This window comes from Gymnodraco acuticeps, unplaced genomic scaffold (assembly GCF_902827175.1).
Source record: "Gymnodraco acuticeps unplaced genomic scaffold, fGymAcu1.1, whole genome shotgun sequence".
Taxonomy (NCBI): Eukaryota; Metazoa; Chordata; class Actinopteri; order Perciformes; family Bathydraconidae; genus Gymnodraco; species Gymnodraco acuticeps.
Window position 1 is genome coordinate 207,240 of NW_022991946.1, and position 27,398 is coordinate 234,637.

A 27,398-nucleotide genomic window follows, 5' to 3' on the forward strand; every position below is an offset into this window, starting at 1 on the left:
GCAGGATGTGACCATAGACTGTGACTGTGACGCATATTTTAGTTGACCTAATTAAAACCGTTTTGTTTTTTATTTATGTGTCACAGTATCACCTCAAAATACAAGATACGAAACATTTTCAACCATGCAACAAAATATAAATAGTCCTACAAATACTTTTATTTTATTTCCTTCTCATTTTTGTCTAAACTCAAGGGAGCCAGAGCAAAGGGCTTAAAGGGCCGCATGCGGCCCGTGGGCCGCGGGTTGCCGACCCCTGGCCTAACCAAACAGAGCGAGGCCGAGCGAGGCCTGCAGTGGAAACGCGCCATAAGGGCCCCCTAGCAAAAAATAAATAAAAATAATCTCCATTAACCGTGCTTTATCTGAACCTCATCATGACACTAGAGAGGACGGCAGGATTGTAATTTCCCGTGTTCAGTGAATGCAACAGAGGCAAGACACCAGACCAATCACCAGAGAGTTGAATGGAAATAAACATCTGTCTTATTGGCTGACAGGTGTTTAAGCTGTCAGTCGGACTCAGAGTTTTTGAAGATGGACATAAGAAAAACATTTCTTAAAAAAGACGACAATTATCAAGTGGTGGCTCACACAACAACCCCAGAGCCACCACTTGAGCCAGGTAAACAAGGTATGTAAATGTCAGTAAACTTCCAAGTTATGCGAACATGTAAGCAAAGCATAAATTACTGCTACGTTGACGTTACTTTGAATCGCGGGGGTAAGCTAAACCGTTAGCAAGTAGCTATAGCTAGCCAGATATATTAAATAAACACTTTGTCATACAATCTAAATGTAATGTTTTTTAGCGTTACCTGGTGATTTCAAAGACAGCTCTCTGGGAAATGTTGACTTACTGTACGACATGAAGCTAGAAGCTGCCTTACAGTACACAGTTGATCCGGAGTCCTGTCAGTTAAAGTGTTTCATAGTTAGCTTAGCTAAGCATCAACCTAGCACTGAAATATATGGATGTTATGTGACAGTATTTCTGAGAAAAAGTCAGCTGAAATGGTGGCATAGTTGCCACTGCTTTACGTGTCGACAGCATGTTTGAACGTATTTGCAGCAGTAAATGTGGCTGTTTGGCCACTGACGTTGCCATAACAACACCTGAATTTAAATGTGCAACCTCTTTTTGTGACAGATTTTTGCATGAAATTATAATTCTTCTGAATGATATTCCTATTGAGAGCTAGTTTCTATGTGAACATTATGAGATGGACAGCCAGAGAGAATAAATGAAAAACAGTTAACCTGTTAAGCCCGAGAGACCCCGGTTCCGGGGCCCTCCTGCAATATCTTGCAGGAAACAGTGTCTGAGGGCATGTTCATTTAATAAACTATGAATGTTTTATATCCATGTAACGGGAAGAAACTCATCTAACTGATCATTTTAATTTTTTTTTTTTTAAAACCCCACAATGCTAACGCTGACCCTCTGAATTAGCAACGAGCGAAAAATGCTAACAGATGACTGCACGGAAATTCACTCACAAAACCTTATTATTTATCTTTGCTGCACATCTCAACCCATCGTTTCACATCGTGAGGAGACACAGAATCGATGGGTACCATCATTATCACTCAATCATAAGAACTCTCGGAGATAATAACAAGAACACACATCAAAACATATGGAGCTAGTTAGCTAAAAACGGAAAAATGGCTCACCTGTGTGGTAGTCTGGTCAAAAGTGGTCTTCAATGGCATTAAAACGATAAAAACGATGCTGAAGTTAATCCATAGGTTAATCCAATGTGTCTGTGTCACTTTGAATGATTTCTGATAATCCATGAGCAATAAATCAGCTTTTCAGTTTTGAGATGTCAGACCTAGACAGCTTCGTTCTGGAGCAATACTGCATTTTTAACGTGTGTGTGTGTGTGTGTGTGTGTGTGTGTGTGTGTGTGTGTGTGTGTGTGTGTGTGTGTGTGTGTGTGTGTGTGTGTGTGTGTGTGTGTGTGTGTGGTGTGTGTGTGTGTGTGTGTGTGTGTGTGTGTGTGTGTGTGTGTGTGTGTGTGTGTGGAGATTCCCCTTTGATTATATTGGCTCTAACGGTCAGAAAAATATGTCACATGTCAAAATCGAACAAGGGGGGCCAGAGATAAGGAAAATCCATCCAAATGGCCCCAGAAGAGGTTTTTTTTTGCTAAATCTGTCTATAAAGGTCAAATATCACTTGTTTTGCATCAATCTTGATACAGGGTACTTATTATATGTTGTAATTTGGATTCCTAAAGCTTTTAGTCTACTAACCCATCATCCAAGGTTAGTTTAACTTTTCACTATAAGTACAAAATATTCTCACAGGTTTATCATTACTTTGAGAACAAAGATTATTAATGTAACCCTTTTAGAAGGGAAGATATGGTCATTTGTTCAGGGAATGTCATTTTCGAGCCTGTGACCTGAAAAACAGGCTCAGGGCTTAACAGGTTAAGAAATACTATATGACAAAACAAGAATACAATTTAAAAGGGGAGTGATTTGTAAAATATCCATAAATAAAAATCTGTTTCCAGTTCTGTTTCATATGGGTGTTGAGAGATGTATCCATAGATCTCTTCATTTTGCTCTCAAAGTGCACCAGATTGATGCTTTTAACTTCAATATTTTAAAAAAAAACCTTCCCGGGGGGGCATGCCCCCGGACCCCCCTAGAGGAGGCGAGGACCCCCTTAGAGGAGGTTAGGTCCACGGTGTTTGCATGCTTATTTATACAATATGTGTGCTCATGCTAACATCATAAGACAAAAGTTGGTTCCGTGTTGTGTGTAGTGAGAACGCGCTAGAGCAGTGGTTCCCAAACTTGTTGTGCCCAAGGCACACCAAAAGACAAGTAAAAATCTCAAGGCACACCTATTGTGCAAAGTAGCCCTTATAACACGTGTTATCACTCATATCATGTAAAATATCTGTAAATGTGCATAATTATTTACTAATGCCAAATAAAATGTGACAAAGACAACTATATTACTCGTGAAATATTTATTAACGAAATATTTCAGAAATTAATTTGAAACTTTATCAAATTAGGCTTCATCAAAGCAGCAACACACTCATTTAAACCAGACAGGTCACACAATTAAAAATGAGGCAAAGGAAACTCAGCAGAAATTCAGCACAGAGAACTGTCAATGCAAGGAAGCTGCATTGTGGTCCTGAACTACAAATTATAAATGTAACATTTCAGCAATCAGCATTGAAACATGTGCTATTGTAAATATTTTGCCGACTTACAAATTAGTGAGATACATGTGCCTGTCGGGGCGCGCAGAATTTTGTAATCCTTGGTGGCACTGAGGAGAGGGCCACTCGCAAGTCCTGTTCAACAGAGAGCCGTGACCTCCTGTTGTTCTTCATGTAAATCAGAGTAGAGAACGCCAACTCCAGAGATGGGGTCGTTACTAAAAAAATGTAATATATTACATATTACTTTAAAAAAAAATATATATATTACACTACTTCGTTACTATCTACATAAAGTAACTCGTTACTTTACTCGCCGAGCACGTACGAACTGCGCATGCGTGAGTGGCAATAACTCTCCTTACCAGCAGGCGGCGGTAGTGTGTATTTGTCATTCAAAACAGGCAACAACCGGAAGACAGAGAAGAAGAACAGACTACGTGATATAAACAAACAACAAATAGCGTGTGCGTTAGCTTCACCTTAGCATGTGTTCTTTGCAGGTGTTTGTTGAGGTTTGACGTGGTGTTTACAGCAGTGGATAACAGCTTCTGGCCTGGACACAGTTTGCACCTCACCGTCACATTCCTGTCTATTCTTCGGACGAACTCAAAATAATGGGCATACCTCCACCCCTCGAGAGATATCGCTGACTCAGCCATGTTTATGCAGCACTGCACGTGGAGATGTGGACGCGCAAGTCGCGTAGATTACGTACATATAAACCTACAAAGTAGGCCTACTGATATAGTAAATTAAAAAATAATTATTTTTGTGTAGTTGTATATTGCAATAATAACGTATGGTTGTCACAAAATCCCACGGCACACCCGGACTTGCCTCATGGCACACCGTTTAGGAATCACTGCGCTAGAGTGAGGGGGGCCCCCAAGCCAAAGCTCGCTTAGGGCCCCCAAAAGTCTAGGGCCGGCCCTGGGCCTAGGTATAACTGCCACTGCCTATACTTCAGCATACCATACAAATGTAGTTTTGGTGACAGGCATACATATCATAAGCATCACCACACTGTGTTTGCTATGCAGAGCAGAAAGCAACAAATGTTGGCAATGAACATGATCTGGGGACAAGCAAATTACTCATGTGAGAAGGTGATTCACACATGGGCGTAATTTCCACTGGGGACAGGGGGGACATGTAACACAAGCCGTCATGTGTGTGTGGCACGAGCGCATTTTGCTTGAGTGAGCGAGCGAGAGAGAGCGAGGGAGAGAGAGAGAGCCACGGGGATTGTTGTTGTTAGCATCTGGTGCTAGCTCAGAGCTAACAAATATAAGGAGCCTGTCTCCTGTCAGACTGAGAGTTCTGATAACTACAGCTCAGTGAGGTAAATAAGTGATTAGATAGTTAACTTAGTCTAAGTTATCTCAGTGGGTCTCAAACGGTTTGGTCACCATTTATGTAAACACATATTTCCAATGCACACCTCTATCTATTTAATATAGTTGTAAAAAATAAGGTAAGAAATCATTCCAATGTGTACTATAAGACAATAACAAAAAAACAGTTTAAAGGGGAGTGATTATTAAAATATACATAAATAAAAAGAAAGAACGCTAACTAGGTAACATGAGATAAGATAAAGATAGGAGAGAGGAGTTTAAAATTAAAATAAACAAGTTTAAACTATTTGTTATTGCTTGTGATCACATTCTAAAGATGTTTTGATTATTGAAATATATAAAGTTCTCTTTCATATGAGCTGTACCCATAAATCTCTTGGTTTTCCCCTCAACATTTAAAAAAAGATCTTCCCCGGGGAGCATGCCCCCGGACCCCCCTAGAGGATGCGAGGTCCACCCACAAATAAAACAGGTTGACATGGATTTCATACTAGATATATTTGCACAATCATTATATACACTACACATTTTTCTTGGATTACTTAACACCATATTTGTAGAAAGGCAGGAAATGGGATTCAAACCGAGAACATTTTTCATTGCGAAGGACCCACAGACCCCCTGTTTTGTGTCCCCCCCACTTCTCAACCAAAGTTACACCCTTGGATTCACAGATATATTCCCAAAGTGTGCAGTGTGTTTCCCCTTGTCCGTCCTCACTGTAGGTTGTAAGGAGCATTCCCCTAAGCTGTGTTTTAATGTGGAGCCTCCTCTCTGGATCAGGGACATCTTCAAAGCCCGTGTAATGACACAGTGTACACACCTCTGCTTCCTGTCGCTCTGTGGCCAGCAAAACAACAGGGATCTCTGTCCACATCCGCCTCCGGAGCCCTCATCACCCAGCACATCCAGTAATGGACAGAGCAACTCAACATGCCCCAGCCTTCAGACCCCCTCCTATTCTCCCACAATCCCCTCTGTCTCACCCTGTCTTCTGTTTCGTCTCCATGCTCTCAGCAGTCAACATCCTCCATCAGGCTCGGACTATTATGACTTTCATCTTTGCCTAGTAATTTACTGGAGTGGTTGCACTATTTACACGTAGCTAGCTAGTGTTTTACTTCTTATGGACGAGCTGGACTCCTTATGAATCTGAGTGCTGTTGTATATTTGTGGTTATAGAACAGGACTTTGTCGGTCTATGCACTCTGCTGTTGGTTTAGCGGTACACTTATCAGTGCCACCTGCTCTTGGAGTAGCCTCTTAATTATCAGATCAAAGGCAGTGAAAAGGTGCTAAGTGGTTAGGAGTTGCAGCAGCACGCTACTGGCCTTTGATCTGCTCGGTCCCAGCCACCCCAGCAGCAGCCTGCCTTAAATTAAATATGGACAGACATCTCTCTTAGAGTACAGCCCTCTTCCCCTTATAAGCTGTAGCATTTTTTTGTACAATGCATTCTGTTTGATGTGAGTGACTGCTCAGCCTGACAAAGGATGGCAGTGTGCTTACGAAGGAGTGGCTGGCTAATCGAGGGCCGGAGCTTCCTGCTGTGTTACCTGGAAAGGTCTCAGCTCTCTCTAGACCAATGGAGCAGACTGCTTAGCGTTGTCTATAATAAGACTGTGTGTTTGATGTATTATTTGTGTGCTGATTTATCTGATGTTAGGGTAAACACCAGACCCTGTGCGTCCTGGGCTGCAGACGCTGAACGCTGGCTCCTGTACTTGTGCTCCGGATCGGTCTGGTCTGGCCCCAGACTGTCACGCCACTTCTGTCTTGCATTAGACCAGAGACTATTTACGACTGCAGCGGGCAAACTTAGCTGAAACAGTCGAGGTCTTGTGTCACCAGATGTTTTATAGGGCAGGCGGCCCGGAGGAGGCAGGCAGTAAGCAAGCAGGCAGAGGGGGGCCGACACGGGCTGGGCGGCAGTCAGGTGCTCTGGGTGCCCTTTTATGAGCCAGTCCACTAATGAAAGTGGGGTTCTGGGACCACTGTGGAACATCAGAGGCCACTCAACCCCACCAGACCCCCACCTCCATCTACACAGGAATGTCATAAAGCTTTAAAAGACCCCCCTACCTTTCATTGTTTACTTCCACCTCCCCTTTCACTCTGCTGTCCCATCTACTGATTAATTGTTTTCTATTTGTTGTCATGTAATTAGGTGGCTGCTGAGGTGTCGCCTTCACTTCAGTGGGGTACCACAAGATGGGAACAATAAGTCATTATTAGACATGAAGAGTAAAGGCCCCTACACATCAATCTGACACCAAAGAACACGTCCCAACGGACCCGACGGTTGCGTCGCCTCACGTCTCCTGCGTCTTGGGCTGGCCAACAGTCGCACTGGAACACACCGCAAAGACTTCAGCCGACGGCCAAGTAGCACGTACGAACTGTGCATGCGTGAGTTGCAATAACTCTCCGAAAACTGTCCGCTCCTCGCAGCAGCGGCGAGCAGCAACGAGCAATTAGAGCACACTGGGCTCACAGGGAGGGGGGGGGGGGGGGCAGTAGCTCAAACAAGCCGTTTAGGACAGAGAGTGAATACACATACTTTACTGAGATGCTGTTTGAGAAACCAATGTGAGTTTGGAAAATTGCACAATTTAAATCTATTCTAGTAGACCTCAACAATGGAATTATGATCAGTAGAAATGGCCATGACATGGGACCTTTAAGCTGTTTCCACAGGATCCTGAGCCCGGATCCTGTGTCCTGGATCCTGAGTCCTGAGTCCTGGATTTCGGGTCCTGTCTGACTCTCATCATACTACTTCTCTGATGGCTCCCACACGATTGCTGACATCCTCCTGGATTAATCTTCTTAGATAGAAATGGGAGGGATGAAACCCTCTTTTAATGGTCACACATGCAGAGCACACAGCACACACAGTGACATTTGGCCTCTGCATTTAACCCATCCTAGTACCAGGAGTCTAGTAGGAGCAGTGGGCAGCTAGTGTACAGCGCCCGGGGAGCAGTGGGAGTGAGGCTGGAAGGGGGGTGTCCGGTGCCTTGCTCAAGGGTACCACGGCAGGGCAGGAGGTGAACTGGGACCCCTCCAAGTAGCAGTCCACACTCCATATTTTACCCTACAGCTCCCAGTCCAAGCCCCTACTGACTGAGCCACTGCCGGACGATCTCTGCATTTGACCCATCCTAGTGTTAGGAGCAGTGAGCAGCCATTAGGTCGGCGCTCGGGGAGCAGTGTAGGGACAGCACCTTGCTCAGGGGCACCTCGATAGTCACTTGAACCGGTAACCTTCCGGTTCCCAGGCCGAGTCCCTACGGACTGAGCCACCACTGCCCTATTATTATATTATTAACATGTGTCTTATTATAGACACATGCATTTCCAAACATTTGGACTACCTATGTTGTAAATGTATTATCTCTTTGATTTACACACGGCATCTATTGCACGTCTGTCCGTCCTGTTGCTCTCCCTGAGGTTTCTCCCATTTTTCCCTTTAAACTGTGGGTTTTCTCCGGAAGTTTTTCCTTGTACGATGTGAGGGTCTAAGGACAGAGGGTGTCGTATTGTCATACTGATATTCTGTACAAACTGTGAAGTCCACTGAGACAAATGTAAGTAAGTGAATGTGATTGGTTTGATAGAGCCTGTCAAATGGAGATCTGTTGAACACTGGTCACATATGGAACAGATGAAAGGAGTGTTTCTGTGGCAACTGTGATGTTGACACTTCAAGGAACTTGGTGTAAAGTTGCCACAGAAGAGACCTTACCACACACTCTTTCTCTGCCATTTTGCTTTTAGCTATCAATCTACTCATCCAAAATTCATCAAAAAATGCATCAACTAGACTTTAAGCTGTCACCTGTCACCTCAATGGAGACCAAGGACTTGGCAAACATTCTAAATACAATTCAAAAACAATTATTTTGGCCAATATTGAGATGTCATTGTCTTCAGAAACATCATGCATCTCTAAAGAAGATGAATGTATTTTGACCTAGAACCGGACATATAAATGTTTAGGCTTCGAGTAAAAAATGCTCTTGTCTATGTTTAAGAAACAATTAATTTTAGTTTTTCAGGTCACCAGATGCATGACTGCATGAGTCTGAGGCAAGCACAAGTCTTGAGACTCAGGTCCACACCTCTGGTTGTAGCCATATTGGAAAAGCAGACTGTTAGAGAGAATGTGAGACCCCTGTCAGACTTGATTGTTTTGGTAAGACGAAAGTTGGATTCAGTCAATCCATCTACTGCCAATCTTCAGTTCAATCCCCACTTCCTGCTGACCCACCGTTCCCAGCTTCCTCTCCGGCCCCTCCCTCCCTCTCCCAGTGTTTTGGAGCAGCTTTGAACTCCAGCATGTCTCCCATGCCTCCTTGCTCCCACACATTTCAGACCCATGCATCATGGAAGCTTAACTTGAATGTAAATCATCAGTTTGAGAAATACATCCTCTGCCAGGTGTATACACTTAGCGAGGGTTGGGTTGTAACGGAATACATGTAACGGCGTTAAGTAATCAGAATACAAACATCAAGTAACTGTATTCAGCTCGCGTTACATTTGAAAAACGAGTATCTGATTACAGTTACTTTCGTAAACCTGAAGTGAATACATTTTGGATTACTTATTGGAATTATTGGTTGAAAGATTTCCTCACAACATTTAATATTCATTACTAAAGGTACAGCCGAATCATCACAGCGCACAAAACCTATTACCGCCGCAGATGGACCAAAAAAGGGAGCGTTTGAAAACAATTCGAAACATGGAGGAACAAAAGTCTGCGTTTAAATCGTGTGTGTGTGTGTGTGTGTGTGTGTGTGTGTGTGTGTGTGTGTGTGTGTGTGTGTGTGTGTGTGTGTGTGTGTGTGTGTGTGTGTGTGTGTGTGTGTGTGTGTGTGTGTGTGTGTGTGTGTGTGTGTGTGTGTGTGTGTGTAGAGGTGTGTGTGGTTAAAACACATCAGCCACACCGCTCTTTAGTCTTTCTAATGATTCTGAAGGTAAACACAGTGAAGGCGGTGCGTGAAAGGCACTGCACGCTCCTCTTCTCACAGGCTGCCTCCTGGTGCTGCAGAGATTTCATGAAGTGAAGGAGGTTTTCCTTCTATAAAACAGCTGTGGGCAGCAGATACTGTGTGAGTGTCACAGACATGAATACATAGATCAAGGCAGACTGGTGCACACACTCTCCTGTTTTGCCAATCCGGTGGTTAAACAAATATAGCTCTACACCCCTGGCCGAAATGTCCTTAAAATGAAGTCCGAGTTCGACATTTTAATTCATGTCCTGCCAACACTGGCAGGACATTTAGTTGTGCTCTTGATAAGCCATTAAAACAGTTAAAACACATTCAGTTTCCTTTTGCTTTTTGTGTCTCCTGTTCACCAAAACATACCCATCTGTGATGGAAAAAGAAAGTAATCCAAAAGTAATCTAAAAGTAATCTGATTACTGATTACCTTTTTTAAGACACGTAAATGTAACTGTATTCGGATTACTTTCAGAGCCATGTATTCAGTAATCTATAACTGATTACATTTACAAAGTAACCCTCCCAACCCTGCACTTAGCCAGTGCTGCCCTACTGGTGTTGAGAGAGAGAGAGAGAGAGAGAGAGAGAGAGAGAGAGAGAGAGAGAGAGATAGAGAGAGAGAGAGAGATAGAGATCGATAGCGAGAGACTAGAGAGAGAGAGAGAGAGAGAGAGAGAGAGAGAGAGAGAGAGAGAGAGAGAGAGATTGTATAAGTGTGCATATTTGTCCCCCTTCCTCATGGGAGCACAGTTGCTGCGATCTACCCCGGCAGGCATTTGCAGGATATGACTGTATTACACCCTAATCTCTGCTTGCACGTTTTAGCCACAGTTCAACACGCATGAGTGAAAGATGATGGTGAAAACAACAACGGGGAAAACACGGGAAAAAAGAGTGGGGGGGGGGGGGGGCTATGTGATGGGTAGCTATGTGTTTTTCTGGACTGTTGACGTGTTAAACAACAGGGAGTCAGGCGGTGCCGGTAGAGAGAGGTTGGGGTTGTGGGGGAGCTTGCGTTGGAATAGCAGCTGATACAGAGAAAAGGGTAAAGATGGGGACAGGAGGATGAAAATAAATAATAAAATAACACAGTAAGCTCTACAGGGTTGAGTTCATTGGCCTAACACATAATCAAATGTAAAAATCAACCTATAAGATCTACTCAATAAAATGGGGGTAACAATTTGCACACACTTCATTTGAGTAGATTTTACCCAATGTTTTTGGGTAAAGGTTACTAATATTTAATATATAAGACTTACTTTAAGAAATTAAGTAAAATCTAACTCAATTACTTAATAAAACGTATTACTTATAAATGAGTAATATTTACTCCTAATCGTAGGCAGCTATTTACTTAATAATTGATCCATATTACACATTAATATTACTTTATTAGTAAGGTTACCAGTAAACAATATATTGCCACACAATATTTTATTGATCATGTTTTTTTTTATTGATCAAATGTATAAGTGCAATATGGCCATACATTGAGATTATTTAAACAGTTAAGTGCATTTCAATTGTTAACACTGAGCAGAATCTTCAAAATAGTCACAATCACATTGTTTTAACAGTAAAGTGCATGGAAATTGTAAACATGTTTAACATAATCTTCCAAGTGCAATGTACTCAACTATTAAAACCTTTAAGTGCCAGTAAACAGTACACTTTTAACAGAAAAAGGTTTCTCCACATCCATTACATTCCACATCACATTATTTTGTGTTTGAGTCACTCGGCACTAAAACAAGTCAACATCCACTTCAGAACAAATGGTTTATTTGAGGCTCTGGACCTGTTTGAGCAGCTTGGCTCCATCAAGCTCCAAAAACAGTTTTTAGAATACCTCAAATGTGTATTTGAGCTTGTTGGGGTATTCCAGGTTGAGGGCGTAGATGAATCCCATCAACAATGTGAATGCCTTTGTTTGGTTTCTGCACAAAACTCTGTCTCCCTCTATGACAATAGACACATCTGCTGGTCCCCTGTCCCTGGCATCATGGATCACAAGCACGACGTTGTCATGCTCGTCCTCGAAAAGCATATTCACTTTAAATTAGGCATATTAACAAGAAGCTATTATACAATATAGGCTTTGTGGTCTAGCATTAAGCCTAATCAATAAAACCAGGGATTGACTTTTTTTTTTAAATGATTTTAAAAAAATTGTGGCAGCGATTAAAAACAAAAAAAGATTTCTAACTTATATAAAAAATGTCAAGCCCAGTCAAATTGCCCATCGATCTAATCAATGATATTAAATTGATTCTTTCCCATAAACATAACTTTTCAGTCCATGATTTTATTTATCTTATTTCACTTTAACACCAAAAGAAGGTTTTATATGTTAAGTAGCTAAGCACATCAGTAAATTATCCCTAAATAATTTTCCTGTGAATGCTAAACCATTTAAAGAGTTAATTATGTTCCGTGTACCACAGTTACACAGTCTGGAATTCTTTACTGTTCTGTCCTTAATTTGGTGATTTTTCATTAATAAGTAGCATTTTTACAAAGGGTCAAGGTTTGGGGATGCAAATAGATATAAATAAAGCTATGTTTCTTTACCTTGCATTATAATGACTTTGAGGCGTTTCAGGCGCTCTTTAAGTTGTATTTACTGAACCCTTCTAACCAGATACTGTCCATGGCTGCTAAAAGGGAGAACTTCTATTAAAATGTTGCAGATATCTTCAGACCCAGACTCTGATCATCCATGAGAGATTTGGACATTTTAGGAGTATATACGGTCGGGTTACAGCAACTTCCTGTGTCCTGGCGTGAGATTTTTCTTTTCACTGCCACGTCGAGATAATTCAAAGTTGACAAAAAACGTGTGGATTTGATTATCCAGGTCTTCTGATGGTACTGGCCACATTTTGAGTCGATCCGATTAAAACTGTAGGAGGAGATAGTTTTGGTACTGGCCCTGAAAAGGGCAAAAATTGCCAACAAGATGGCCGACTTCCTGTTGGGTTGCCTCCGACTGACTTTTTTGTGCATCGCATCATGCTACATATGTCTACAAAATGTCAGACTTGTAGGTGAAAGCACAACGCAACGCTGTTTGTTAGTATTTATAGCGGGCGCTATAGAGCCATTTTGATTGCGCCAATTATGAAAACCCCAAAATATCAAATGTTTCACCAGACCTGTCACCTCCTTCACCTTTTGTGTGCAAAAAATCTCCATCTTTTGAGAATGCTTAAGCCCTCAAAAAGGAAATTCATTTGGGAGAAAAAAATTAATTGCAAAAAGAATCAATAAGAAAACAATAGTATTTGCTGTTGCTTTTGCCCACCAGCGCTCTGCGGTGGAACGCTCATTTACTCCCACCGATTTCTCCTAAAGCAGAGGCGTCACAGTAGGAACACTGACTAGCTACCAACACATGTACTTTAGCTTTGTCATGGTAATTTATTAAAAGCATAACCAAGTTACACAAAAAAAACAATTGTAACTTAAGTCATGTTACATTTAAATTCAGCTTTGATTAATTAAGTGTTTGGAAATACTTCAATTATATATTTTTTTAATTGTGAAAAAAAATATTCAGTTTGTGTAGAATTTTCTCAATAACAGTAATCATTATTTTTAAATGTTGCACATTTTCAAGTTAATTTACCTTAAGAAACGTAAACATGGATTTCCTCATTGGGAGCAACATGACCACAGGTTAGCCGGCTTGTTAGCCTTATTTAGCCTGGTAGCTTCAACTGAGCTCATGTGTTAATCTACATTTTGACACCAAGATTTTCTGATTTTACTGCAAATGTATATCGGTTACAAATATCGGTTATCGGTCTCCTTGATTACTAATAATCGGTATCGGTATCGGCCTTGAAAAAGCCATATCGGTCGATCCCTAATAATTACTAGCTAGCCGCTAGCTGCTAACTGCCGCCTCGTTAATATCAAATCCATCATAATAACAATCCATTACCAATGCTGTCATGAACGTGCGGTGCTGTTACGTGTACGCAAATTGACGTGCTTGATGTGAACGAGCATTTTGGTTAAAGGCATGCCGGGTAATCTGTGACGTTTCACTCTCTCAAAAGTTGTGCCATTTTATCATCATGCGCTAATGAGCAACTCTCATAGGAATGAATGAGGCCCCGCCTCCACGCTCTGCTTCACCACACCAGGACAGACTGCGCATGCTCACAACACATGACCTCTCAACCCAATGCTTACACTAGTGCTAGTGGAGCTCGCTCATGAACGGGGTGGGTGCTAGTAGAGCACGCTCATGAACTGTTCGCCGGTGCCTCGCAGCGGAGTTACTGCGGAGCGCATAAAGCAGACCCTTCACGCGATAGCAGAGCGAACAGGTACAGGAAGGGTAGTTAATTGATCGCAGCGTGCTCGCGGACGGATAAAAAAGATTATGTGTGGGATACCCTGATTTCGGGTTGAAATGTGTTGTAACGTGCGTTGTATTATATTACCCACATTTAATTGATAATGCGTTACATTGCTGCGTTATATAAGTAATACATTACTTTTGTAACGCGTTACACCCAACACTGTCTGCCACTCTTCTACCATAGACTGTATATGGACGTAGGGTCCGTGACATCACCCATAGGATTCTGCAGAGTTGCAGAGAAGCCCTTAGTAGGCGGAGTCGGCCACTAACGGCTCGACAGTGAAGTCAGAGTTCAACTCCCGCCTGCTCCAAATAAGGGCAAAGAGGCGGAGCCGAGGCGGGACCTAATGCCACCGAGCTGGAAGTTCCAGAGCTAGCTGAAGCTACCAAGCTAAGCTAACATGCTCCCCATCTGCACACTGCCGTGGCATTTTACATTTCTAAGGTAAGCGGACATGAAACTATTCAGCAAAACTATAAATAATAATCTAAGTTATTGAGTTTTTAGCATAATACTTTATAATCTTAAAATCCCTTAACGTTTGTATGCAATTGTGCTAAATTCAACACTGGAATCAAGCAAATATTAATATGTTTGCATGACATTAGTTATTTATATTTTGATATCACTTAATTATACGTTTAATACATTTAAGTCAAGCTAAGGTACATGTGATGGTAGCTACATGTAGTTAGTGCTCTTACCTGTGAGGCCTCCTCCAAACAGCATAATAACCAGACTGTATCATTAAAACTAAGTACCAGTTCTAGATCCTTGACTTTAGACAAACAATTAAAAAGACAAAATGTATTTAAAGACCAATCTTTATTTGAATGTGCCTCTTAACCTGAGATATTAGTTATACAGTAATATATATTGACAATCTAAAAAAACTGAGCAACTCAACAGTCAACTTTATGTTTCTTATTGTCCAAAGCATTTATTATTTTCATTTTCCCTCTCATATTCAGTGTGGACGGATTGAGACAGCGTGGTGTCCAGAGAGCTGCAGAGACTTCAGGGAGAAACCTCCGTGTGATGGACGTCCTGTCTGTTGGTTTGGAGAGGACTGAGGGTCTTTCCTCAGCGAGGAGGACCAGGCCTGATGGAGGAGCCCATGCTGGGCACAGCTAATACCAACTGCACAGGCCTATTCTGTCACTTTATTTGACTAAATGTGTTCACTTATACATTTAATAGGTTTACACCTTCTGTCCATATGTGCTTTTTATTTAAAACATGTTTGATTAACTTTTGGTTCACATTTCAATAAATTGTATTTGTATTTGCACTCCTTTTGTCCATTATTCTTACTGAAAATGTGAGATTACACATTCACATCTGACTGAAGATTGGCCCCATTTATTTGTGACATTGCAAACTCTGCGGTACAAGGCACAGGTGATGTGAAGCTCATAAAGCGAGGCAAATATAAATAATCAGCGGATGGAGTGTAGATGTGGAAATAGGTGCATTCGATCAGCTGACTGTGTTTTCACAATAAAAGTAGTTTCTTAGTGAATGTCCTGTACTGGTCTTAAAATCTCTTAACATCAGCTTTTAATGTTCCTCTTGGATGTTCTTCTTGACCCTCAGAGAAGGAGAAAATGTCGTGTCTTTCAGGCATGTCCTTTCCTAACAAAAATGACAGGAAACATAAAACATATTATTGCAGAACAAGTGTGTTATTTATGAAAGCGGTGTGTTTGTGTGCTTAGGGGCTGTAGATATAATTATTTGTAATTGTAATGTTTTTTTTATTTCAACAGTGAGCTACAAAGACAATCAGATTATGAATGAACAGTATGAAGTTCATCAACATTGAAATATATGTTATTATCAAAATAATATTGAACTGTTATCAAAACGTAGTGCAACTGTAGAAGCTTGCTCTGTTGTCTCACTGAAAGAATAACTGTTACCACGTTTTTTACAGACAATATTGAGAGATAAATAGTAGCAGTTCTCACTATGTGTTAAATATCTTTGCCTTCAATACATTACATTAGAAATATGACAAAGTCATATTGCTTGTTAACATCTAAATGTAACTTTTTGCATGGAAAAAACCCTCAACTTAACTGATGTGTAGGTGATCTAGTATGTAGTATTGTTTAATGGAATGTACATCAGTGTATTCAAGTCAATACTTAATTCATTTAAACCAATATCTTTCTTGATTCTTTGTACAGTATGAAAAATAGAGTCTTTGTACCTGTGCTGAAGTTCACTGCTGTGAGGAGTCCAGTTCTGTCTCTCACTCTCTGGTCCAGCCTGTCTGCATCACCTGGACACCTTAAACAAACAGATAGCCTATATATGTAAAGTACCATGTGTACAAACAATATAACTGATTCTCTTCTGTTGAACATGTTGGATTGTGTATTGTCCGAGTCAGGGTCCTTTTTATTTTACTGTAACTTTGGAAGTTGTGTTACCAATGCTTACTGTTTATTTGATACCCATTTGGTAATGCAATTAATAAAAACAACAAGGTTTGGGTTTGTTCTTCAGATGACTGTGACGTTAACGTGTAAGCTCAATAATGAACTCCAGCTCAACCAACCATATTGTAATATCTAAGTAATCATCTTGAAATATGACATTAATAATTGTAATATACACACATCTTATTGTGAGGTTGATTTCACATACACTACTTCGACGTTAGCTTGTCTACATACTTGAGCATAGCCAATTTAAATTAACCTTAGTGATACATAGGCTACAGTTCCTACCTACATAATAAAATATCTCTCTAAGTTACAAGGATAACCTTATTTTATCAACCTCAAACAGAAGCCGTTTGTTCTACAGTATTATCCCACTTAACACTTGTCTATTTCGTTTTAACCTTTATATATATAGTCTATGATTTTAACTTGTAGGCTACTATTAGCATCGTTAGCACCGATGTAGCTACCACTCGCTTACACGCTAACCCAAGCCTTTGTAACGCGTTACTGTAATAATAGTACTTTTGCCGGTAACGGAGTAGTGTAACGCGTTACTTTTATAATTTAGTAATCACACTACAGTTACTAACATTGCCCCGACACGCGTTACTTCGTTACTTTTATAAAATAATCACACTCACTGACAGACTAGAGGGGTTTCCGCCGCAGGTTTATATACATGTAGGCCTATGTAATCTGCGCGACTTGCGAGACCACATATCCACGTGCAGTGCTGCATAAACATGGGTGAGTCTTTTCATCTGTGAACTCCCTCAACGGGGCCGCTCGCTCTCTTTTGTTGATCGCCCTCTCACGGGTGAACAGTTCAATGTCCCGCTTCATTGTAGGAATTCTGTCTCTACCACTTTAGTTTGACCATCTCTGTTACTAAGTTATGGAATACTAAATACATAAGTAATTAGATACCTTACCGTTACTGCGCTCATAAAGAATGATAAGAATAATGCGTCTTGAACTGGTTTCATTAATTAGTGTCTTGACGTTTCATCACAGACTGTTAGTTTGTTGTGTGGCTGGTAGCCTATTTTAGAGCATATGAAAAGAAAGACTTGTATTATGTCTTCCTTAATGCAATAGTAATTGGGGGTGCAAGTGGAGTCTCGCAGAGGCAAAACTGTGGCGCGCTTACACTGTAGGTGCGCCGCAGTCTGCATGATCTGCCTGTAGGGAGGGGCGGGCCGGCCCTGCGAGTAAAGTAACGAGTAAAGTAACGAGTAAAGTAACGAGTTACTTTATGTAGAGAGTAACGAAGTAGTGTAATATATTACTTTTTTAAAAAGTAATATGTAATATGTAATATATTACTTTTTTTTAGTAACGACCCCATCTCTGCCCAAGCCTTAACATTTATTACGTAGCTGATTAAAATCATTAACACATAAATAAAGTACTCGAATTTCACTTACCGCAAAACCGCATGCATGCACCGTCTGTTTTAACCGCAGAGCGAGTCACAATAGTCCGATATATAAGCATGAAGAACAAACAACCACGGCCAGCTTCAAGTTGTGTTCCCTGGATGAGCTGAGCAGGCAGAGTCCCTGTAGCTAGCTTCACGGAGCAGCTAGCAGAGAGACAAGAAGCTAACAGCAGCAGTGACTTGACAGAGCCGTCACTCAATGTGACCACGCCCTAATATATGCAAAAACGTTAAGACCTAATATAAATAAAAGGGTCGCGTTAGAAAACAATTCACTCACAGATCCATAATCATGAAGGTGGAATCTATCTATATGCATAATAATATTTCTTGCAGCCAGGGGTAGAAACATGTTTTTTTCTGCTGTAAAGTTGGGCATTTTAACATGGGGGTCTATGGAAATTGCTCCTTTCTGCAGTCATCGCCTATTGGCCAATATATGAACTGCAGTGTGTGGCACTTCCGTATTGGCGTCCCGGCTCTTCCCCAGAGTTTGCCGCTTACGGCCCCTACACACGGCGGCGTGCGTTGCCGCTTCAACGCTTCTGCCCATTCACTTTGAATGGGGTGACGTCACGATTCGCCGAACTGCATTGTGGGAGCAAAGCGTAGCTTCTCTCGCGGTGCTCGCTGCAAAAGTAGAGCAATGTTCTACTTTTGCCGCCTCGACGGAGGCGTCAGCCAATCAAATCCCGCGTATGCAAAATCTGACAGTACAAGCGCTAGCCAATCAAACCGCGTGTATGCTGGGAGAGCCAGACCGCAGTTATTTCCCATATGTCAAAAAATTGAGGAGAAAATGATCGTGGCGGTAGGGAATCACCCGGTACTATATGTCCAGTCCCTGTTCACCTACCGGGATACAAACCGGAGGAGCCAGGCATGGAGGGAGGTGGCAGAGACAGTGGGTGAAACTGGTAGGTTTTCGCCTGTTTGGGGAGTTTATATCCAGTGTACTTCATTTGAATGGACAGCTAGCAGGCATAGACAGTATTTAGCCAGCATGGAATGTTGCGTAGAATAGCACCATAGACATTAATATCATGAATGTTCATCATATAAAGTGTGACATGTAAAACCTTTTATGCAATTGACAGGAGAGATTCATGTGATTGGTTGTTGGTCGCGTTGCTCGCGATAACTCCCCAAGCTCAAGACACGCCCACCGCCAAGCGGCAACGCACGCCGCTGTGTGTAGGCTCCGTTAGTGTACACCCTACTACACCATCAGATTACTCCATGGTTATTGAGATAATCTTGTATTTGCTTGCATACCGACCATTTTAAACGGTATTGTCGTTGGCTCTGCCCGTGTTTTGCCCACCAGCGACTACGTGTCGTCAACAATGACATCAGCTTGTTTTCCCCTATACACAGTCATGTATATGTCATATCGGATGGTGGACCCACGGCCCTATCAGAAACGTTGCTATCAGAATCAATGCCCGACGTGTTTTGGACGTAATACGGTCTTTGTTTACATTAGCAAGCATCGCTAACACTCAGAGCTAAACTGTACTGGAGAGAGCATGTGTAAGAAGCAGGATATAAAAAGGTTCTCACCTTGTGGTTAAACCACAAGAGAGAAAGCATTTGAGCTCAAAATTGTTTCAGAAATAATCCTTGATGTGGTTTTGAACATGATTTGGCGTTTCATCACCGCAGCATTTAGACAGTATAGTAATGACAAGTCAGTGGATCCTGATTGATTGGCCAATGACTTACTTTCCAATCAGGTTTCTTTTGGGTATTCTTTTTTAAATGCTGAACCATGAATAATTAATCACTCTGCCAAACATCTCTGAGGCAGACTGAAATCTGTTTAAGGGACTGTTGCAGTGGATGGTTGAATAACAGCCTAAATTCACAATGACAATGAGGTTGAGCCATCTTCTGCATTTAAGTTATGGTTGAATTCACTTTTGATTGCTGGATGAAAATACAATATAATGTGACCTATTATTTTTCACCATCATGAAAATATGTGTAGTTGTATACAACGAAGCCATACATTTCCAGGAGAACATATGAGGAACTACACTCAAATTGTGTTCATGTGGTTTAAGAAAGATGCTGTGGATCAAGTTTTTGTACAGACCATTAAACAACTGCTTTAAATAAATGGTATTGTCTGTGCATCTTCTCTGAAAGCACAGGATACGCTTTCTTTCTCTGTGTTCCCGCATATCTTCCATCCTCCGATCTCCTTTCCAAACTAGCTCTGACCATTTCTCCCTCCTTCCTTCTTCCCATCTCTCGCCTCAGCACTGGCCTGTGTCTGTGTGCTCAGGGTGGGGGGGTGGGTCATTCATGCGAGAGCAGTCGGAGGGCTTGTGGTCATTATCAGAGCAAAGTTTCAACGTTGCACCAATTAGTTTTGACCCAGAAGGGAAAGTCTGTAGACTGGGGACAGGCATCGCTCCATCCACAGAAGATTGAGAAGGACACACACCCAGACATACATACACAAATGCAACATCACTTCCATTTGTGTTGCAGGAGTGTACAGCGCTGTCGCAGCATCTCTCCCTCTCTTGCCCCATATTCTGATTATCCGTATTTCCATCTCAACAGAAGTTTTCTGCTCAGGTGCCTCCAGACAGACAGGGCCTGTCTTCAGTGACAACCTTCATATCAATCTGGGAGTGAGTATAGGAAGGAGCACCTTCACAGGCACTGGAATCAGATTTATCGAGGACACAATAATGAACCTATTATGGCTAATAAAATGTAACTTTTTTCTGCTTTTGTCAGTGGCTTCAATAAGGGCTAATTGCAAAAAAAATAAGCAAAGTCAATAATATTAATATACTTGTACCCCCTAAAGTGTGTTGTGATTATGCACAACAGATTGACCCAAAACCAGGATGTGTGTGTGCCTGCATGTAAAGTCCAGCGATCTCGTCCTCTCTCTGCGTCCCTGCTGGCAGGCTCCTCTCTGATTTGTTAAGGTAATGATCTAATCTGCGGCCATTAGGGAGAGCAGCCTTTAGTGTTTAATGTGTGGCCAGGTGGTCCAGCTGCCAAGCTCCACAAATGAAAGACCCGCTTTGCAGTAATGAGTAATGAGCTGTATTTAAAAGCTGCCATACCTGAGCCTCCGCTCGGCCAGGCCTCAATATGGCTGGGTTTAAATGAACAACTTACATGCTTTTTCAATTCCCCATATGCTTGGATGAGATGAGATGACTGTAGACAGTGTGTTTACACAATCACATGTGAGGAAACATGTGAGGAAAATACTCAGACACACCTCAATTCAGAGGTCAGTAAACATCCCACCTTTGTGACTGTTTGGTTACTATGCCATACTTGGCTTATTTATTTGAAAATAAATTATCCATCGTTGAGGCAATAATTTGCATTTTGTGCTCCCTATATCCAATGGTCCAATACTACTCATGGTAGTGAGAATCAGCCCACAGAGAGTACAAATATTGCCACGTTTTGATTAAAACTGCAATTGTTGATACTGACAATGTCAGAAATGGATTCAGCATCCTCAATTACCCGCAAAACCACTCAAACATTTTAAAATCGCCCAAGTCATTTTGTAACTATAGTTATAGGCTATATTTGCCATTGATTCTAATCAACACAACTTGTGCTGATTGTGCAAACTGCGCAAAATATGCCGGTTAGCATTCCAGCAGTTTCTATTTGCTGGGGACCGTACTATACATTTATATCATAAAACTTTGGTGTACTCATATCCAGGTTCACTATGCTGGCACTAGACTACTGTATTTGTTTTTATTTGAAACAGGATCCAAAATCTTTTGATTGTATAGTCAAACATAGAGATATTGAATATATGAAGATAATACAATCCAACAGTTTTTGGCTTTCATCTTTACTATTGAAGCATGTAGAGTCTTCATGCATCAGGAAACACAGTGACTAATGGATTTTCATGACTTCTGATCATCAATCTAAAGGAGATGCAGGACTATAGTGAGGGGTTACGTATGGTAACCCTTGTTATATAAGCACAGGCGGGGCCCTCTATTGGACTCTATGGGTACTACCCCTTGATCATATCATGCAAGCATTCATCCACTGAGACTTCTATAAACGTAGCCGGCCCCGGGCGGGCCTAGCTGAATGCGCGTGCATCTCACCGTATAAAAGGAGGCCTCGCCTCCTGACTGTCATCCTACACCTCTCTTCAGCGAGCGGCATAGGACCGACAGGGCCACGAGTAGAGGGCTCCGCCTGTGCTTATATAACAAGGGTTACCATACGTAACCCCTCGTTATATCTCTCACAGGCAACTAGTTGACTAGTGAATTGTTTCAAAGTCATACATGTTGACTAGTGCATTTTTTGACACATCACTAGTAAACTAGTCGCACGTACATGTCAACTAGTAAGTCATTGTGTTGAACTAGAGAGAATAAAACCACAGCTAGTGGGTTGAAAATATCCACTAGTTTAAGAAAAAGCCACAAAAAAAAGAAAATAACTACAGTTACCACAATAGTGTTAAGAATACTGTTATAGTACTACTATATACTGATATATAATAATATTAAAACTGCGGTCACAGAAGTGCGTGCAGTGATGAGCGGGCCCTCGCGTCCGTGCGCCTGTCGGGGAGGGCAGCAGGTCGTCCCGGCGTCTCCCAGGTCGTCCGGCAGCGACCCGGAAACGGATGTCGGCGCGCCGTCTCGAAGAAAAACTAATATGTCTAAAGGCTTGTTGAGGATCGATTATCGAGGAGGCTGTCTGTAGGAGCTATAACCGAGGGTACAAAGATGTGGAGGAGTGAGGAAAGAGGAGAGAGGAGTCTCTCTGGAGGAACTATAACCGAGGGTACACTGAAGTATTCTCCGGAGACGAACTTGTCCTGGACTGGAATTTTTCCGATCATTCACCTAGGAGGAGTTTGCAAAAATGTGCTTAAAATGCATGAAAAACGCACATTCTTCAATATTGTCAACTTCCTGGAGGGCGGGGCTAATAAAAGCAAATTAGAAATATGTCCGCAATCATAATAGCAATATGTATACAGGTTTTCGTGAATATTGGTAAAACTATATGCGAGTAGAGTAATTTGTGACATGTAAATCGTCAAAAATTGAACATTCTCTGTATGTAACTGTCTGCACTAGTTAACTAGTAGCACCCAGAATCACTCACTAGTTAACTAAGGCAAAAGGTTCACTAGTTAACTAAAAGGTAAACAAGGTTAACTAAGGCAAAAGGTTCACTAGTTAACACATTCATACAAGCTCCTCGTTTGAGCTATCAAAAATGTTCTTTGCAATTTAGCATCATATTGGATAGGGGCTGAACTTGTCCTGAATTGGAATGTTTCCGATCATTCCCCTAGGAGGAGTTTGCAAGAATGTGCTTAAAATGCATGAAAAACTCTCATTTTTCAAAGTGGCCAACTTTTTCGGGGGCGGGGCTAATGAAAGCTAATTACAAATATGTCCGAGGAATGTGTGTGCCAAAATTCGGGAAGTTCTGAGAAACTATATGTGACTACCACACAATAGGGGTTGCTAGTGAGCAGTTTTTTTGAGAAATTACGTTTTTTTTTTACATTCTCGAAAAAGTCGTGGGCTGTGACGTGTGTCCCAAGTTTTGCGTCCGAAGCTCATTTTATGCTATGGCAATTTAAAATAATTGTATAGGCCACGCCCACATTCTGCATTTGTTGCGACACTTTCAATTTTAGTTTGTAGTCACCCCCAGAGATTGTGTAAAAAAAATATATATATATCCTCCATTCGTTCTTGAGTTATAAATTGGTGGTGTTTTTGGCGCCCCCTATAGTCTATAATGAAAATGCGTTGGTGTGCCTATTCCCCAAGACAGACTGAGCCTATCCACCAAAATCTGTGATGTTTGGATACATTGTTGATGAGTTATGAGCATTTATTTCTAAGCCCCGCCTTTTTGCGAGTACGTTTTGATTCATGGCGGCAATATTTATCGTCCTAACATGCTCATTTTGTACGGTAATGTGTCTGACCCTCCACCAATGCTGTATACGAAGTTTGGTGTTGAAAAACTGAAAATTTAAATGTAAGTGAAATAAAAGTAGGCGGAGCTTAGGTGTCCAATAGGATTATTTGTAGAACAGGTCCACCCGGATATATGTGCACAATGTCAGGTCATTCGGAGTTACGGTGCGACTTTGTACATTTATTCCGAAATGGGATTTTGATAGGTGGTGCTAGCGAGCACTTTGGAATATTTAACCCATTGACTCCAGAATGTTGCAATTTTTACCGGTCCTGGCGTCCGTGAAAAATTATACAACTTTTGAAGCGTCCTAAAGGCCTGAAAAACAGGAAAGATGGCGACTAATAATAATAGGAAGAATTCCTCCAATAACGATAGGTTCCTCGCACTTCGTGCTAGGAACGCCGTAGGGTCCTAGCGCTCCGTGCTCGGGCCCTAATAAGGTATAATGCTCAGAGAATACCCAAAACTCAATAAATGCGTATACACTCAGAAATGCATATACACAAATATCTTCCCCATCACACATACACGCACGGACGAACACACACACAAACACACACACACACACACACACACACACACACACACACACACACACACACACACACACACACAAACACACACACAACGAGACCCCAGTAAATGGAGAACACTCAATTAACTTAATAGATAAAGCTGAACTCTGGAATCTAAATGTTTAATAAAAAGCGGTAACTGTCATCAACATTTGGAACCAAAAAAATCAAGAAAAGGCTGAAAATTAAAGATTGTATACTGGAACTGTTTAACATCACGTTCCTACAAACATACACATGATTCCACATTCATTCCTTATTGGTTAAAAAACTAAAAACTGTCCTTCTTTGTAAATGACCTGCAGTTTCAGTCTAGGCCTGTGCTGTGAAAAAGTGTTGTTCCACATACAGTATACCAACCCAGTCTCATGGCATTTCGTGTTCACCAACACGATTTTTAATCTATTGATTCGTGTTCACCAACACGATTTTCCCATTTTTTTCGTGTTGCACAGCACGATTTTAAAAGCAATGTATTTCTACTGGTAATGTGTTTCTTGCCTGCAGCACGTCTTTTTCTCCGGTCGGGTCGTGGAAGACCGGAAGCTGCGTGGTTCATAAAAACATGTTCTTACTCAATATCAAGCCACAATTATTGCTTTTATTTTAAATCGTATAATTTCGGACTTTTGTTTGTCTGTGAGGAAAATAAATGGGGCTCAGAGCCTCAGAATACTGAAATCTGTATTTTTTAAAAACAAATGTCCTTCTAATTTGTTATTCTTTTCAAAATAACACACTGTTATTTACTCACCAATAACACACAATTATCCTTGCTTTTATTTATTGGTTTAATTCCATAATCTCTGGGTTTTTGGCCTCCGTCAGGAACTGAATTTCAAAATAAAAATAACCGGAAACAGACGTAGGCATTTCGAGCGATTACCCAAGATCCTCAGCTATGGTTTAAGCTCGCTGATTGGATGTGTTAGCCGCAATGCATGCTGGGATTTGGTGTTTATATGATATGAAATCCGGAAAACATTTTAAAAGAATAAAATAATACTTAATTCCGAGTGCTCTTGCTTTTCTCTTTGAAAGTCATCACATAACGGCATTGTAATACACGGTTCGGCTGCATTACATATTACAGATCTGCCGTAGTTCTTTATTTATAGAGCCCTGATGAGAAGACCTTTGGAAAAACTGGAAGAAATGCCGCCGAAACTGAATACTTGACGTGGATCATAAATATATCAACAATTAAACAACATCTTCAATTTCTCTTCACACAATACGTCTCCTTGCAGTATCAACACTAATTCGGCTGACTTTTACATTTGAACTAATTCATAGATAGGTTATATTTACACCATAACGGTGCACAGCTGATATAAAAGGACTGTAGTTTTTAAAGATATTACTGATTTTCTTTGAATATAAGAATGTAAATACTGAGTCTGAAATAGTATAGCAATATGCTGTAACATTATGTGAAAGCATGAATAAAACTACACATCTTCAGATGTTGTACATACATAAGTGTCCTACACTAATAATACAAAGTTATTATTAGTATGCTGTGTGTACCTTGTGTGCACCGCCTAGTGGTTAAAGCACGTTATTGAATTATTGTTTTTATGTGTTATATTTGATTAAAGCAATATTAAGAGTATATACTTTCATAGGGGGAAAGTAGAAGGTCTGTGATAGAAATATAGAATATAAAAAATCAAGAAGATACTATAAGTGATCTCTACAATAAAACAGTTTAGTGCAGGATGTACAAAGATATTAATAGGAGGATGTGCAAAACAGAAAAACGAATTAACCTTTATTTAAACATTAAATAACACTTTAGATTAAGGCCTGACAAAGTACTGAACGTCTAATATATTGCTTTCCTGCAATGTTAACTATGTTGAAGCACTTATTTTAACTGATATTATACATATGAATTATACTCTTATGTATGTAGATATAATAAGAAATGTGCAGAATATGACAGTTTAATGGTGGAGGTACACACATATGGATACAGTAGATGTCTTGTAATGCACTGTTGAGGAACCTGTGACCCAAGATTTGTATTTATTGCATACACCGTAGTTGTGTATATGATATGTCAATAAACCTTTGAAAATCTTGAAATCTTGAAAGGGATGTGCAAAATAGCCATTATACAGTCTTTAATGAACTATTAGTAGAGAATAACGAGTAATTAATATACTTTATTACTCGTTTCCATTCATGTCAATTGCAGATACATGTGTAGTCTTCTCAAGCACCAACTATCAAATATCCCTCCTGATTGTTGGCACTTGACAATCACCTTACCTGAATTTTACTCAGGTGTAACTAAAGTCTGATTTAAGGGTTGTTTATATTTCACATCATTAATCAGAATCTGCAAAGTAACTCAAATAAGTGTAGTGGAGTAAAAATACCAGGTTAACCTCTGAATTGTAGTGGAGTAGAATAACAAAGTAACAATGAGCTGTCATGTCATATATTAATGCTGCGCATTATGGACACAAGCGATTTTCACCCATTTATTAATTATATGTTTTACATTTGATAACACCAATGTGTTTAATACTGGCAACTTCTAATTGTGGGAAAAACGAAAACGTTCAGTAGAGACGTCCCATAGAACATTTTGCGAAACACAATAGCCAGCATGTGTAGTTCTAGGGGGGCGTTCGATTCCAGTTTTGGATAGTCTGCCGTGGTTTCGTTCCATTTCAAACAGCTGTTTGACGCTCGGCGTAACCTTGGCGCACTGCCACTCCAACATCCAATCCCAGAGCTTGAAGATTAATCACGGGGACTCTAGTCCTAAACGATAGCTGGGGATTATGGGTAGTGTAGTATCTTCGGCCATCCTAAACTCCTAGAGGCCTACGTCTGTTTCCGGTTATTTTTATTTTGAAATTGAGTTCCTGACGGACGCCAAAAAAGCCAGAGATTATGGAATTAAACCAATAAATAAAAGCAAGGATAATTGTGTGTTGTTGGTGAGTAAATAACAGTGTGTTATTTAGAAAAGAAT